Genomic DNA, 16,369 nt, shown 5'->3' with positions numbered 1-16,369 from the left:
TACAGTGTTTTTTTTATTTCTAACATTTCCTTTCGATTCTTTCTTAGGGTTTTCATCTTTCTGCCTACTTTACCCATCTGTTTTTGTTTGTTTTTCCCAAATTGAATTTTCTTTTTCTTTCTTTCTTTTTTTTTTTTTTTAGATGGAGTTTCACTCTTATTCCCCGGGCTGGAGCACAATGGCGCTATCTCGGCTCACCGCCGCCTCCACCTCTTGGGTTCAAGTGATTCTTCTGCCTCAGCCTCCCGAGTAGTTGGGATTACAGGCATGTGCCACCACGCCCAGCTAATTTTGTATTTTTTGGTAGAGTCGGGGTTTCTGCATGTTGGTCAGGCTGATTGCGAACTCCCGACCTCAGGTGATCCACCCACCTCAGCCTCCAAAAGTGCTGGGATTATAGGCATGAGCCACCGTGCCCAGCTTGAATTTTCTTATTTATTTATTTATTGAGACACGTCTCACTTTGTCACCCAGGTTGGAGTGCAGTAGTGCCATCTCAGATCACTATAGCCTTGACCTCCCAAGTTGAAGCAATACTCCTGCCTCAGCCTCCCCCAAGTAGCTGGGACTACAGGCGTGCACCACTATGCCTGGCAAATTTTTTTTAATTTTTGGTAGAGACAGAGTTTCACCATGTTTCCCAGGCTGATCTCAAACTCCTGAGCTCAAGCCATCCACCTGCCTCAGTCTCCCAAAATGTTGTGATTACAGGTTTGAGCCACCTTGCCTGGCCTTGAATTTTCTTTATTTTCTTTCTCCCTTTCTTTCTCTCTTCTTCCTTCCTGTCTCCTTTTCTCCATCTCTTTCTTCGTTCCTTTTTACTTGAAAAATTTTTGTTTTAATTGTTTGTAGAGATAGTCTCACTCTGTTGCTCAGGCTAGTTCTCAAACTGCTGGCCTCAAGTGATCCTCCTGCCTCAACCTCCAAAGTGCTTGGATTACAGGTGTGAGCTACCACACCCAGCTTCCTTTCTTTTCTTCTCATCCGTCTGGTTTTTTTAATTATTATTTTTTAAATGGTAGTCAAATAAAGCAGTAGGAATGGAGAAGGAACAAAGAAATCTGTAACTGGTTGCGATCAATTAGTTACTCATCTGTTTTTGCATGTAGTTCATGTTTTCCTTTAGAGCGCTTAGCATATTAATCATAATTATTTAAAATATCTGCCTGAGAATTCCCAAATCTCTGCCATGTCTGAGTCTGGTTCTAATGCTTGCTTTGCCTATTCAAACTGTAAGCTTTCTTGCCTTTTTTTCTGCTTTGTAATTTTTTTGTTGAATGCTGAACATAACGTATTGGGTAATAGGAGCTGAAGTAAATGGGCCTTTAGTTTGAGGCTTTATGTTTATCTGGCTAGGCTGTGTTTAATGTTTGCTGTAGTTATAAAGTGTCAGAGACTTCAGTTTTCTCTAGTGTTCTTGTTTTTGTCTTTCCTGTTGCCTTTGGGTTTCCCTAGAATCTCCTTCTTTAATAGAGCTTGTGTCTTTTATATCTCTGTTATAATCTACTGTTACTATACTGGAACCCTATTGATGTGGTGGTAAGGTATTATGGAGAAGCAGCATTGTATAATCATGATTCAGCCTTCCTTTTCTTTCTTTCTTTCTTTCTTTCTTTCCTTTCCTTTCCTCTTTCTTTCTTCCTTTCCTCTTTCTTTCTTCCTTTCTTTTCCTTTCCTCTTTCTTTCTTCCTTTCCTTTCCTTTTCCTTTCCTCTTTTTTCTTTGTTTCTTTTCTTTCTCTTTCTTTCTTTCCTTTCTCTCTTTCTCTCCTTTCTTTCTTTCTTTCTTTCTCTTTCTTTCTTTCCTCTTTTCTTTCCTCCTTTCTTTTCTTTCTCTCTTTCTTTCTTTTTCTCTCTCTTTGTCCCTGGCTTGTGACTTTGGGAAGAGTTTTAGCTTTTTTCCCTCCCTTTATATGAGATAGGAAGCTAAAAGTGGCGTAATTGCTTATTGTCCTTCCACAAGATCAGATAAGGCTTTAACAAAGTAGTTTCTTTTGAGAGAAGCATTTTGTTATGGAGAACAGAAGTTTCTGGGCTTATTTCAAAGTGGTTACTTCTTCTCTCCACCTGCCCTACACATGAGGAGATTTTTCTGTTTTCTTCATTGTAAGAACCTAATGGGACTTCCGGAGGAAAACTCATGAAAGTATCAGGGGCGGGAGGGCAGGGGGGTGGGGCGGTGCGCCTGAGATTGAGACCATAATAGTTTTTAACTCGCAGGCTGGTCCACACTCAACCTCCAGCACTTAGTCAGTTACAGTTCAGATGTTCCCACAGGCTTCATCTCTGTCAGCTTCTGCTCCTAGTAAGCTGTGATTCACCTGTCTCTCCAGCTTTTGATGTGGGAGTTTGCTCTGTGACCTAAGTTCTCTGATGGTTCTGAGAAGAATTGCTGAAATTTAGTCTGTACAGCATCTTTTCTTGTTGTAAGGATGGGAGTGATGACTTCCAAACTCTTTACATATTTGTTTGAAAAACTCAAATCATTTTTCCTCACACCACCACCACCACAACAGAGAAGACTTCTGCGACCAAATGTGCGTGGGTTTTCCCCCATACCCTAAGAAACAGACACCAGCTGAGTGTCTTTTAATTCAAGTCACTTTTGGTGCTATCTTCCTGGAGATGGCTTCAGATCCCACATGTTGAGGGCTCAGTCCCACAAGACTGTGTGCCCCCACCCTGACTTTCTTCAGATACCAGTTGCAAGTTCAGGCCTCCAGAAACTTCTGACCAATCAGCTTCAAGTTGGGGTTTCCGCAGCCCCCTCTTCGGGTTCAGTTAATTTGCTAGAGCAGTTCACAGAACTCAGGGAAACATTTACAGGTACTGGCGTATTATGGAGGTTCTTACAAAGGGTACGGATGGAGAGATGCATAGGGAAAGGCATGTGAGAAGGGGTGCAGAGCTTCCAGGCTTCCCTGGGTTCATCACCCTCTAGGAACCTCCATGTTTTCAGGTACCTGGAGGTTCTCCAAACCCAGTCCTCTTGGGCCTTTTATGAAGACTTCATTGGATAGGCATAATTGACAGCCATGTAGAGATGTGATTGAATAACAGGGTATGATCCAAACCCAGTAAGGCCTGTCTGTTCAGATTCTTCTTGGCCTCTATGGGCAGTATTCCTTCTTCCAGAGTACAAGGCAGAACCCCTTCTGAAATGAGGGTCTCATGACCCATAGTCACATGAGAGTTCTGCCTTGGGCAGGTGCAAAGAGGTCAAGGAGAAGGTCAGAGAGCAAGATTCTGGCTTTTTTGTTGTTGTTGTTTGGTGAGATAGAGATTAACTCTTGTTGCCCAGGCTGGAGTGCAATGGTGCGATCTCGGCTCACTGCATCCTCCACCTCCCAGGTTCAAGTGATTCTCCTGCCTCAGCCTCCCAAGTAGCTGGGATTACAGGCATGTGCCACCACGCCCAGTTAATTTTGTATTTTTAATAGAGACAGGGTTTCACCGTGTTACCCAGGTTGATCTCGAACTCCTGACCTCAGGTAATCCACCCGCCTTGGCCTCCCAAAGTGTTGGGATTATAGGCGTGAGCCACTGCGCCCAGCCAGAGAGCAAGATTCTGTTTACTGAAACAAGGGTTATGGGAGTTATGAGCCAGGACCTATAGGCAGAAACCTAATACCACACTATCAGAATGAAAATCTGACAGGCCTGCATGTTTCTGGTCATAATATCTTCCTATTGATTTCATTTTGGGGTTACCCCTATGCAGGACTCAGGCTCAGCTGTGGTCTAAGGGTGGCTTTCCAAGTTCCGCCATCTTCAGGTGACTCAGAATAGGAGTGTGGGGCTCTTTCCATCTCTGAGTCACTCTCTGCCAGGTAGCTCTGAGCCATGGCTATGCAGCGGCTCCCATGCAGGCCAGCTCTGTACACAGGAGTCATCACTGTTTTGGCTATGGCCTTCCTGCTTCATCCCATTACTTTACAAACAGATTCTAGCAATTCTCCTGTTTTTTGACCCACCTGTACCCCACCTATGGGGTGTCTTGGGGCCTCAAATTCCCGGAATTTCTGACCTTCAGCATTGCGAATCCATTGTCATTAACTCCCTCTTGCTTCCACATACCCGGGTGGACTCCTTTTAGGCACTTTGATTTCAGAACTGCTAAAAGATAAACTGAGGCAGATTAATTTATTTTATTTTAGACAGAGTGTCACTCTGTCACCCAGGCTGGAGTGCAGTGGTGCCATCTCAGCTCACTGCAACCTCAAACTTGAACTTGGGTTCAAGTGATTCTCCTGCCTCAGCCTCCTGAATAGCTGAGATTACAGGCTTGCACCACCATGCCTGGCTAATTTTTGTATTTTTAGTAGAGACGAGGTTTCACCATGTTGGCCAGGTTGGTCTCGAACTCCTGACTTCAGGTGATCCGCCCGCCTTTGCAGCCCAAAGTGCTGGGATTACAGGCATGAGCCACTGTGCTTGGCTGTCACATTAAAATTTTAAAGAGTTTACTTGAACAAACAGCAGTGCGTGGGTTGGACAGCTCCAGATCACAGCACCGGACAGAAGACGCAGGAGTGAAAGGCTTTTATAAGGTAAATGTGGAACCAGGGCAAGACAATATTTGGTAGGTGAAAGTGGAGCAGTAGCCATATTTGGATCATTCCAGTGGAAAGTAGTTCGAGTTTGAGGTTAGATGGCAGTTTCAGAGTGGTTAAGCTTCAGTTTCATTTTCCTTTAAGCTAGTCACTTACAAAAGAGAGCCCAGTGCAGTGGCTTATGCCAGTAGTCCTGGCTACTTGGGAGGCTGAATTGGGAGGATCACTTGAGTCCAGGAGCTCAAGACCAGCTTGGGGAACATACTGAGACTCTGTCTCTATTTAAACAAACAAACACACAGACAAACAAACACACAAACAGATGTATTTGGGTTAGGTTTTGGTTTGCTCATGTAGGAACCTAGGACTTCAGAGCCACCTCTAACTGCCTCCTATTAAATTATTTTAACAGTGCTCTCTGGTCTGTTACACCAGTTGCCAATCTTTCCTCTTCATTCCAGCTCCCAGTTTTGGGTTGATGCCTTTTGTCCTCCGCACTCCTATTCTCTTTGGCCATTTGGGCTTATGAGTCATACTACTTTACTATTATTCTTAGTGAAATTTGTAGATGAGCAGCGGCAAACATATATGTTCAATTGGAAACATTTTCGTCTTGCCTGATTCTTTTTTAACGACATAATTATCACCAGAAGGCAAATGTTCTCTAGCCGACTCTCAATTGCACTGAGAAAGAGAATGGCCAGCCCAGTATTTTGAATTTCATCAAGCTTCTTATTAAATACAAGTGTAACTTACATGTCTATCGGTATTGTCAGCCTGATGAAATCAAAGCTAATACTTTCTGATATTCACAGAATTCTGTCATTATCTGGTGTTTCCTGAAGCCTGAAGCTCTCCTTTTATAATGTGTTTGATGGCTATGCTTGAGGGAGGCAGGATAGTTTTCAGGCAAAGGTGGCACTGTTATTAGGTGCTAGATGAAGAGTCTAAGAGAACCTCATAAATTCTTCAATAGAAAGCTGCTGGCTTATTCACATCTGCAGGGTCCCTGCTGCCTTTGTGTTTGGAATTTAAAACTATTCCCAAGGTATGTGTGAGCACTGTTCTTTGTTCACGTCCCCTTCCCCCACAGTATGGTGATCTTTCACAATCCATTATCTGTTTTCTTTTGATAGGATTTCTTTTTGGCGGGGGTATGATAACTTTGATTTTGCTTCTGTTCCATTTGTTCTGATTTCCTTGGTAATGCTTGCTTTCCTTTCATCTTTGTCATCTCTTCATTTTATATGTTTTATTTCAGTTGCAGTGAGTTTTGTCGTATTATTTCTGTTAGGAAAGTCTATTCTGGTTTAACAAAGAAAAGTAATGCTTTCCTTTACCTCACTGAGAATAAAGTGCATATATATTTTGCTAGAAAAAAAATCTATGCTTTATGGAGGCACTCTATTAGGGGTGGGGTGGGCTGGGCTGCGATTTTCGCTTGAGCCTTTACTACATTGCCCTTCTTTTGTTTGTAATAGGGAGTTAATTTTTTAAAATCCTATGTCTTGTTTGTTTATTTTTGTTAAAATTATCTGATTTTTTTTTTAAACCGGAGGAGAGGAGTGCTGGTTTTAAGGTTGGTGACTTAAAACCTGATTGATTGTAAAGAGAAGTATCCAGAGACAATATTAAAATAAACTTGGCCCTGAAAATGTTGCTTTTTGGTTTCCATTTACTTTGGAGGTCTCCTGGAGCAGAGGAAAGATTACAGAATGGAGCGCCTCCACAGAGTCTTCTGTGGGAGTGTTAGTCATTCAATATTTCTTAGTTGCCTTTGTAGATGCAAATTATCAGTTCAAATCATCTAAGCAAAGGAGAAAAAAAAAGACCTCTCCAAGTCTAATCTGAGAAGAAAATCTCCTCGGGAGTAAAGTCTCAGTTCAGAGAACAAAGGAAGAAAAGACCAAAGGATTATTTACCTTTGACTGCTTCGGGGGATTCCGAGGCCACCAAGCATACAGATGCAAAAGAAAGCTTAGGGCTAGACATTCCTTTCTCTACTCTTTCTTTCTTCGTCTTTTGTGCAATGCAATAGACAGACCTGCCCAGAGGCAAGGGAGCTAAGGAGTTTCCAAACTTGAGGTCGGGGGCAATGCAGTAGTAGTATTATAAAAGCCTTTGTTACTGATTAAGGTCAACAGGGTGAGAAAATACAGAAGCTAGAGAGAAATCTTTATGGGAATGCAATCTAAGGGTGCTACATTTGGGAAGATGACTAGTAATTTTTCCTCCTAGGAGAAAGAACAGGAGAGGTCTTTTCCTTTAGAAGATTCTGATAAGCCAACAAATAAGCCAAACTGAGAGAGGCAGCTTTCCCAACATCCAGCCTCCCCATGGGAATCACAGACTGTTGAGAAGAGGGTGTTTGTTATTCATAATGGCCGAGGCTAAGACAAAAGTGGATTTGGGCTCCTGTAGCAATCCCCAGGCCTTAATCAAATGTTCTTTTTTTTTTTTTTGAGACTGAGTCTCACTCTGTCACCCAGGCTGGAGTGCAGTGGCACAATCTTGGCTGACTGCAACCTCCACCTCCCAGATTCAAGCGATTCTCCTGCCTCAGCCTCCAGAGTAGCTGGGATTACAGACATGCACCACTACACCTGGCTAATTGTTATATTTTTAGTAGAGACGGGGTTTCACAATGTTGGCCAGGCTGTTCTTGAATTCCTGACCTCAGGCGATCCACCTGCCTTGGCCACCCAAAGCTTTGGGATTATAGCCGTGAGCCACCGTGCTGTCTCAAATGTTCCTCTCAAAGTCAAATAGTGAGTCTTACCTTTTATAATTACGGAAATACAGATGTTGCCACAAGTCAGACAGGGAAATACAAAACAATATCCCAGAGAAATCACCATGGGAAAAATGAAGGTGTCTGTACATTAGATTATCTTTACGTTTACTTTAAAATGCTTCAGCATGGTTAGTGTGGTGTGATGTGTTCTAGTTGCTTTCATTCTTTACTTAGGAATAGTTAGTTGGGCATTTGAAGAGCCCTGACTGAAACTGGCTTTGCAAAAGTATGACAGAGAAATTGGACGTGGCTGACTGCATCTTGTTTCTAGCCTCACAGGCTGGCTGGCTTTGCTCATTCGTGGGTGTGGGCCAAGATAACTTTGGGAGAAACTTAGTTTATAGTTTAAATGATAATAACCATCCCCCAAAACTAAAGTATTCTTGTAAAACTAATGAAAGGCCATGAAGTTAGGAGGATGAGAGGGGCTTAAATTCTAAATAATTACCAGCCATTATTATGGAGGTCGTAAGATTTGCAACTTCCCCAATTACTCTTGCAGATAACATCACTATTGTAGAAACTAAGACTGGCCTTTTGAGATGTCTTTTCAGGTTTTTGCATTTCTGACAATGGATGGCCCCACCTGGACATGCCAACCAGTCCTGTGGCCCCAACCCAGGAACTTACCCAGCATAAGAGGGCAGCTTTGATTCCCTATGATTTCATCTCTGACCCAACCAATCAGTATGCCCCTACCCTAGGCCCCTGCTCATCAAAAGATCTTGGGAAAAACCCTAATCTTTGAGCCTTTGGGGAGATTGAGTTGAGTGATAACAGTCTCCTGTGTGGTGTGGCCAGCCTTGTGTCAATCAAACTCTTTTCTTTACTGCAATGGCATGGTCTCAGAGAGTTGATTTTGTGTGTGCAGCAGGCAAGGAGAACCCATCAGGGAGTTACATAATTTGGATATATGGGTGAAGGAAGTCCTCTCCTCCATTCTGAAGATTTGAGGCTGAAAGTCTGGGGAAATAAGCTGGTAATAGACAGATTAAAAGGAGAAAAAAATATATATATACATTTTATTAACATGCAGAAAGGCATCACATGGAAGTTAAGAAACTACCCAATAATTCAATGAGACCTAAAAGCTTTTATATTCCCTTCATAGGAGAGAGGGAAGGGGAGTATGCAGGCAACCTAGGGAGAGTAAATGATTATGAAAAATACGAATCAGCCTTCAGAAGAATAGGTTATATCCTGTCTGTAGGAGGTGCTAACCTCCAGCTTTTTCTAGGTTTGACTTCTGTTGTGTGTTAATCTTCACGGATAGATAAAAATCCCCAGGAAGCATTTCATGACAATTGGCTTCCTTCTGGAGAATCTGCACTTAGTCAGATAAGGGAAATTCAGGAAAAGCCCCTCTGTGCATTTGGCATTTCCCAAATGACTTCAGTTTGAAGTAATCAGCATACCAATGCTGCATATTTTGGGGTGATATTTCTGAACTCTCTCAGGAAAAATATACTCCTGGATGGTAGGTTAATATTTGAAATTGTCAATTCAGGCTGGGCTTGGTGGCTCACGCAGGTAATCCCGGGACTTTGTGAGGCCAAGGTGGGTGTGGATCACTTGAAGTCAGGAGTTCGAGACCAGCCTGGCCAACATGGCAAAACCCTGTCTCTACTAAAAATTCAAAAAAAGAATTAGCTAGGCATTGGGTTCATGTCTGTAATTGCAGCTACTTGGAGGGGGGCTGAAGCAGGAGAATCGCTTGAAACTGGGAGGCAGAGGTTGCAGTGAGCCGGGATCGTGCCACTGCACTCCAGCCTCAGCAACAAAGTGAGGCTTCATCTCACACACAAAAAAAGAAATTCTCCATTCAGAAGCCACATTCCAGAAGGATTAGATTATGGCTCCAGTCGTCTTTATCTCATATCAATTCCAGGGGGTTTGTTAATTAGCATAAGGGATGTTAGAAATGATTTTTTACTGGTAAAATGAATTCAATTTTATGTGGATTGGATAAAAATGTCTTATGGATACTCTTTGCATAAATGAGGTGTAAAAGTCCTGCTAGCCTGTCTATTCATTTTGAATTATGTCTCCAGGCTTGAAATTCTAGACTGTTTGAATTATCTCTCCAGGCTTGAAATTCTAGACTGTAGTGAGAGAATTTTTCACCTGACTCTCATTTGAGAGTGAGTTAATCCTGCCCCAAAGCTGGAACATGGTCCTCCTGTCTCTGACGCTCATAAGGTTCTGTGGGAACACTGAAAGGTCAGAGAGCTAAGACTTCATCAAGCTTATAAAACGGGTTATATGACTATTTGGAGGGCCTGATTGCTAATACATATTTATACCCATGGCTGAATGAGGTCTGAAATTTGCTTTCATTATAACATACCATTTGGAATTGAAGTCTCTATGGTTGTCACCAAATTCTAATTACTGGAAGCTTTGGAGATCTAATCATAAAGCAACTAATAAATGTGTATGACCAAATTGGCTTAAGTATCTTGAAAAGAGCATTGAAGCTACTTTTTTTTTTTTGAGATGGAGTTTTGCTCTTTCACCTAGGCTGGAGTAAAGTGGCACGATCTTAGCTCCATCTGCCGGGTTCAAGCAATTCTCTTCAGCCTCCCAAGTAGCTGGGATTATAGGCACCCACCACCATGACCAGCTAATGTTTGTATTTTTAGTAAAGACAGGGTTTCACCATGTTGGCCAGGCTGGTCTCGAACTCCTGACCTCAGGTAATCCACCCCCTCCCCCGCCCTTGGCCTCCCAAAGTGCTAGGATTACAGGCATGAGCTACCGTGCCTGGCTGCAGCTACTTCTTTGTATGATTCATGGCTTTTGGCCACAAATACATGCAAGTAACTAGATGAATACGTATATTATTTGCATGTGTATTAAAATTATTTCTTCTTTTTCAAATTATTCCTTCTTTGCACCAGCTAGAATTTAAATATATCTACCTGATTCGGAGCATTTGGCAGAGATATTAGAGATGGAACAAGATCCAGAGAGGGTCTAATAAAATAATAATTGTGGTGGCACATGCCTGTAGGCCCAGCTACTTGGGAAGCTGAGTTTGGAGGATCACTTGAACCTGGGAGGCAGAGGTTGCAGTGAGCCCAGATTGCACCACTACACTCTAGCCTGGGTGACAGAGTGAGACGCTATCTCAAAAAAAAAAAAAAAAAAAAAAAGAAAGAAAAAAGAAAAAACCTTAATAATAATTATATAATTATAATTATAGTAAAAGTAGCAAGTAGCTTTTTCCTTTTTGCAAAATTAATTCTACCTTTCAGCATGTACAAAAGTGCATTCTAGAAAGATTAAAGAAATAGATATAAACACCATAAAAATCATGGAAGAAACAGATAATATTTTAATCTTGGGGATAAGAAAATCATCTCAAGCAAGAAACACTTGAGAAAAAAATAATTTATGCTCACTAATCTCTAGGTTCATGGCTGAGGCCCCTATAACAAAATACAGATTCACAAGAGAAAATCATACACATATTATTTATATGTGGTATGGAAGCCTTCATAAGGAAAGGAAGACCTCCCCCAAATGCATAAATTTGTATATTCTTTATGCTAGGTTTGATGAAGAAATATGATTGAACAAAGGGAGAATGATATCACTGAGAGAGGAGGGAGGAAGAAACCAGTCAGGCAGGCAGTTATGGTGGGTCCTTGGTTGAATCTTTTCAAACAAAAGAACAGCCAGAAAAATCAAGCTGCAGGCACAGATAAGGGAACTTGCACAGCGGCGCTTGCCTAAGACATGCCCACAGCCACACAGATAAGAAAGCCTACACAGGTGACTTGCCCAGACATGCCCGTAATGGAAAATTCCATCCCCTGACACATGTGCAGTAAGGGCAACAAAGCAATACGGAGTAACTCAAGCTAAGGGCCTACATGTGCATTAGGAGGATGGGGTGGAGCTACCAGAAATTCGCATCTCATGCAAATGAGATGCCCAGCTCTAACTGGTTTCTTATAAAAGCCTTTGCATTCAACTGTAAAAATGGCAACCCTCTTTTGGGCCCCTTTCTGTGGTGGAGAACTTTCTTCTTTTGCTTATTAAACTTCCACTCCAACCCCACCCTTGGTGATCATGTTCCTTAATTGTCATGGTTGTGAGACCGAGAACTCAGGGTGATACCTCAAACAAGAGACTGCTACATTGTGGTGCATTGGTGAGACTGTAACATAATGTTAATAAACTGGGGAGAACTTAGGAAGCCGTTTGTTCAAACTCTTCTCTTTGTCCTTGTATCTTCAGAAATGAGGATGTTGCTATCTTCTGGGTATAGGGAGGGCACCTCTCACATGAGGGTCATAAGACCTACTTGAGGGGATGGTCAGGAAATCCTTCCTAGGTTTTATGATCTGTTTCAGGGGAGTAGAGCATTGTGGGGGACGTAGTAAGCGTGACCTTCCTGCTTCTGCTGTCTTCTCAAATGCCAAGTTTTCACATTTTGGGGTAGCATGTCCTGAATTCCTTCAACACGAAACCCAGAGTTAGAAAAAGAAAAGATTGAGCAACTTAATTAGATAAAAGCAAAATATTAAGCAATGACAAAAGATATCATTAAAAATCTTGTTAAAAGGGAAAAAAAAGAGGAAAAAAAAGAAAACAAACAAAATGTTGTTAAAAAGCCACAATTTGGCTGGGTGCAGTGGCTTGCACCTGTAATCCCAGCGCTTTGAGAAGCCAAGCAGGAGGATCTCTTCAGTCCAGGAGCTCAAGACCAGCCTGGGCAACACAGTGAGACACCTGTCTCTACAACCCCCCCATTCCACTTCCCAATGCACACAAACAACAATTTGGCAGAAAATATTTGCAATGTGTAAGAAAAAATCAGAAAATACTTACACTTGAGCTAATTAATTGATGACAGAGATGATGGTTCTTAATCATTGAGAACCTCATTGAGGGTTTGTCATCTATCTCAGTATCATAATTTTTCTCACACATAATGACATAATTTGAACATGTTTTCATATTATTAAGTATGTTTCTAGAACCATAATTCTTAATAGCCCCACAGAAATTCACTATGCTGAGTGTGGTGTTGAATGCTGGGGTCACCACAGTGGAGCAGCCCTGAAGGAGAGTGAGCAGGGTGCTTTCATCAGTGACCCTCCTCTATCCTTTCCAGTCAGTGGCACAGGCTCTTGTCAATCAACAGTGGACAATCATTTATAAAGTGTCCCAAATGATTAGCTTGCATGGGTTACCTGTGTCTGCTGTTCCAGAACTGATTCAATTTCTTCAAATCCTTTTCTCCTCCTCCTCCTCCTTCTCTGCTTCCTCCTCCTGCTTCTCCCCTTCCTCCTCCTCCTCCTCCTCTTCTTTCCCTTTTTTAAGCTAAAGATGGAAAAGAGAGGCAGGAGGAAAACATGTGGTAGTACGAAACCAGTAAATGTGTGAAAACTCCATGACTAATATTCTCAAATTATAAGCAGCTTTCTCAATGAATATATATCTATCAGTATCTATATCTATATATAGATAAAGATATAAAATTCCTCTTATTAATAAATATTTTTATAAAATAACCAGAAACTGGGTTTGACTGGAAGTTAAATGTAATACTTCCTTTCTAATACCCTTAAATAATACTTTAATTCACAGGGAATATAAAATAAAAACTGTTTTAATAGTAGTTTCTTATTTATAGATTTTGAAAAAGTTTTTTCCTATTAGAGCAAGCATATTGCAATTTATTTAACAATTAAATGAATTAAAATATTTTGTTTGAGAAGTTCGTGATTTCAAATGATTCTAATAAAATGCTAAATGTTTTACATTTGTAACATAAGTGAAAAGCAATGAAATTGCTATAGGAAAATTAAAATACATTCTAAAATACAACGTTTCAATGTTTTCATAAGTTTATGACCTAGTAATAAGTTCTGATTAAGAAGTAGAAAGCCCTTAAATGTGGAAAGAGGAAAAAAAATCCATTCAAAGCCTCACAGTTTTTAATATTCATTGTATGTTTTCAGTCATTTTTCCAAGCAGAAGTTCTTCTCTTTCATCCTTCATTATTATTATGTTACATATACAATGTGAATTTTTCATTTTTCATGTGACATAATATAATGGGTTTTTAACAGAATTGTCATTCTATGAGAAGGATCTTTCATCTAAAGAATGCACATTTATGATATAGTCCCTGTAACAGCGAGCAAAAACACCAGGCTTAAATAGATGTGTTTATAAATGAGTCCCGCTTCAAGTCCAAAGCCTTTTTGGAATTTAGGGAAGTTTGGATAACATTACTCATTTTAGCTTTCTTCCCAGTAGCAAAGAAAATGGCTTTTGGCAGCTGGGTGTGTGATATAATGCCAATCACCAGGGGCAATGCCTGATGATTAACTTAGAAAATCTCATTACTTTTGACTGATAAAAATGGAAATGGCTAGTTTCCAATTTATAAATATTTGGTTTATTATTGCATGGCAGACACAAAACAAATTTTGTGAGAAGGTACTATTTATGTCAACTACATCCTCCCAATAGGTTGGTGAACAGATGTCTTCTGTCTATAGATCAGTGATATTTCTAGCAGACATCCCTTAGGGTACAGGCAAATCTCAGGGTCATTGTACCTACAACCAATTCAAGCACTGAGCTGGGCACTCGTATTTGTTCTTAACCTTGGTCAGGAGAGGACTCATTCACTCCATCATTCATTTCCCTTCAGTGAAGTCTAGCCTCCCTAGAGAAAGCCTGCTGTGAAAGGTGTGGCCCTCTCAAGTATCAGTTTGCAGATGACTTTATGTAGACACAATAAATAATGCACAGAAAATAAAATGAATGCTACTGACCTGAAGTATTTATCTATCTCTGGCACCTGAATTCCCTGCCCAGAAGTAGGAACCCTGACTGTATGAAGAATGAACAGCACACAGCACCACCATTTCAAAGCAAAACCCCCAGCGTGCACAGAACACTGCTTTGGATAAAAGATGGCAGCTGCAGAGCTGGAAGGGTAGCTGGTTGCCATGGTTACCGAGGCTCTGATTCAGCCACCATATGCCACCTGGTGTTCTCAGCCTGAAAAAGCAGGTCTGGGTGTCCTAGATTGGCGATAGAGCTATGGCCATAGCTCTTTCGAATCAGTACTGGGTTTGAATGTGCAGCAATGTTTGCGTTGTTTTATTCATCTATAGAAGATTTTGGGGCTTACACCCTCATGACTTAAGGTAGAGGTTCATCTGGGGAAAGGAAAGAGAAACACTTTTAAAACAATCATTCTAATTCTTCCATGGAAACACTGCTATATGGATATTCATTTTCAAAGATCCATCTTTTGTTCTCTTTTTGTTCTCTTTTCAGGGCAAATTTGTTATCCAAATCTGATAGGATTTCCAAATCCTATATGATATCCAAATCATATAATATTGCAACAGCAACTAACTCAAAATGCTGGGCACGATGATTGCAGAACATGATATATCAATTATCAGCCATCTCTGATCTTTAGAACATTTTGTCTTCTTCTAAAAGTGCTGTATGGCAAATAACAGTGGTATGACCTTATTTTAACGTTGAATTGTGTCCAATTTTTTGCTTATATATAAATAATATGTAAATTTATATATATTTAAATATGTATATATGGCATTCTATAAACTTGCTAAATGGAAAGAAATCTGTTATAAATTTGTAATAATAAGGTAGAGATTGAACACCCATTTGAGACTCCTTGAGAGTATTCCACAGTGAATGGGTAGTTGTTACACAGTAGTGACTAAATATACAATATGCTATGTTACGATAATATAAGAATTTTGGCCCTTATTGTATGTTTTGTGAACTTCATGTTTGATTTTTATATTTATGATAAAAATATCAACTAGTGTTGGATATTGCTGGTGATTCAACTTTGAGATAAACATTTCAGGTTATCCTTTTCTCCAATTTCTATGGCTATTAAAAAGCTGATTACTGATTTTTTTTTTTTTTTTTTTTTTTTTGAGACGGAGCCGCACTCTGTTGCCAGGCTGGAGTGCAGTGGTATGATCTCAGCTCACTGCAACCTCCACCTCCCGGGTTGAAGCGATTCTCCTGCTTCAGCCTCCCAAGTAGCTGGGACTACAGGCGTGTGCCACCACACCCAACTAATTTTTGTATTTTTAGTAGAGACAGGGTTTCACCATGTTGGCCAGGATGGTCTCGATCTCTCACCTGGTGTTCCGCCCATCTCAGCCTCCCAAAGTGCTGGGATTACAGGCGTGAACCACCACGCCCGGCCTGATTACTGATTTTATATTAATAATCTGAGCTTGCAAAATTGTTATTTTGATGTCATTTTTACCACTGCTGGGGAAACAATTATCAACGTAGTAAATAAAATGGTTTTAAATATAAGAAAAAAATAGCTTTTACTCTTTACAACTGTTCCTGAATATTGTCAGAATTTTTAGTACTGTGCAATTAAAAAAAGAAAAAAAGAAAAATTTGCCGGGCATGGTGGCATGCACTTGTAGTCCCAGCTACTTGGGGCCCGAAGTGAGAGGGTTACTTGAGCCCAGGAAGTCAAGGCTGCAGTAAGCTGAGATCGTGCCACTGCACTCCAGCCTGGGTGACAGAACAAGACTGTCTCTAAAAAATAAAAGGTTAGAAAAAAAAAAAAAAAGGCAGGGTGTGGTGACTCACACCCATAATCCCAGCACTTTGAGAGGCCAACGTGGGCTGATCACTTGAGGTCAGAAGTTTGAGACCAGCCTGGCCAACATGGTGAAACCCCATCGCTACTAATAATACAAAACTTAGCTGGGTGTGGTGGTGGGTGCCTGTAATCCCAGCTACTCGGGAGTCTGAGGCAGGAGACTCGCTTGAACCTGAGAGGCGGAGGTTGCAGTGAGCCGAGATCACACCATCGCACTCCAGCCTGGGTGACAAGAGCAAAACTCCATCTCAAAAAAATAAAATAAAAATAAATAAATAAATAAATAAATAAATAAATTTGCTCTAGAGATTGCTATAACATTCAGTATCATTTTTAATTTTGTTGTTCTTCAAAACAGCCTCATTCTAATTAACTGA

At 40.8% G+C, this 16,369-nt stretch overlaps 1 long non-coding RNA gene across 1 annotated transcript; it reads right to left on the bottom strand.

Moving 5' to 3' along the window:
* Window positions 1-8,443: 8,443 nt before the first annotated feature.
* On the bottom strand, window positions 8,444-14,286 carry LOC129398358 (uncharacterized). Its single transcript, XR_008626064.2, has 3 exons — window positions 14,146-14,286; window positions 12,550-12,679; window positions 8,444-11,809 (listed from the first exon to the last, which is right to left on the bottom strand). It is a non-coding gene; the product is annotated as an uncharacterized LOC129398358 (long non-coding RNA).
* Window positions 14,287-16,369: the final 2,083 nt, after the last annotated feature.

This window comes from Pan paniscus, chromosome 6, assembly GCF_029289425.2.
Source record: "Pan paniscus chromosome 6, NHGRI_mPanPan1-v2.0_pri, whole genome shotgun sequence".
NCBI classification, from domain to species: Eukaryota; Metazoa; Chordata; class Mammalia; order Primates; family Hominidae; genus Pan; species Pan paniscus.
Note: the sequence above shows the minus strand (reverse complement) of the source record. Positions and strands in the feature narration are given on the sequence as shown.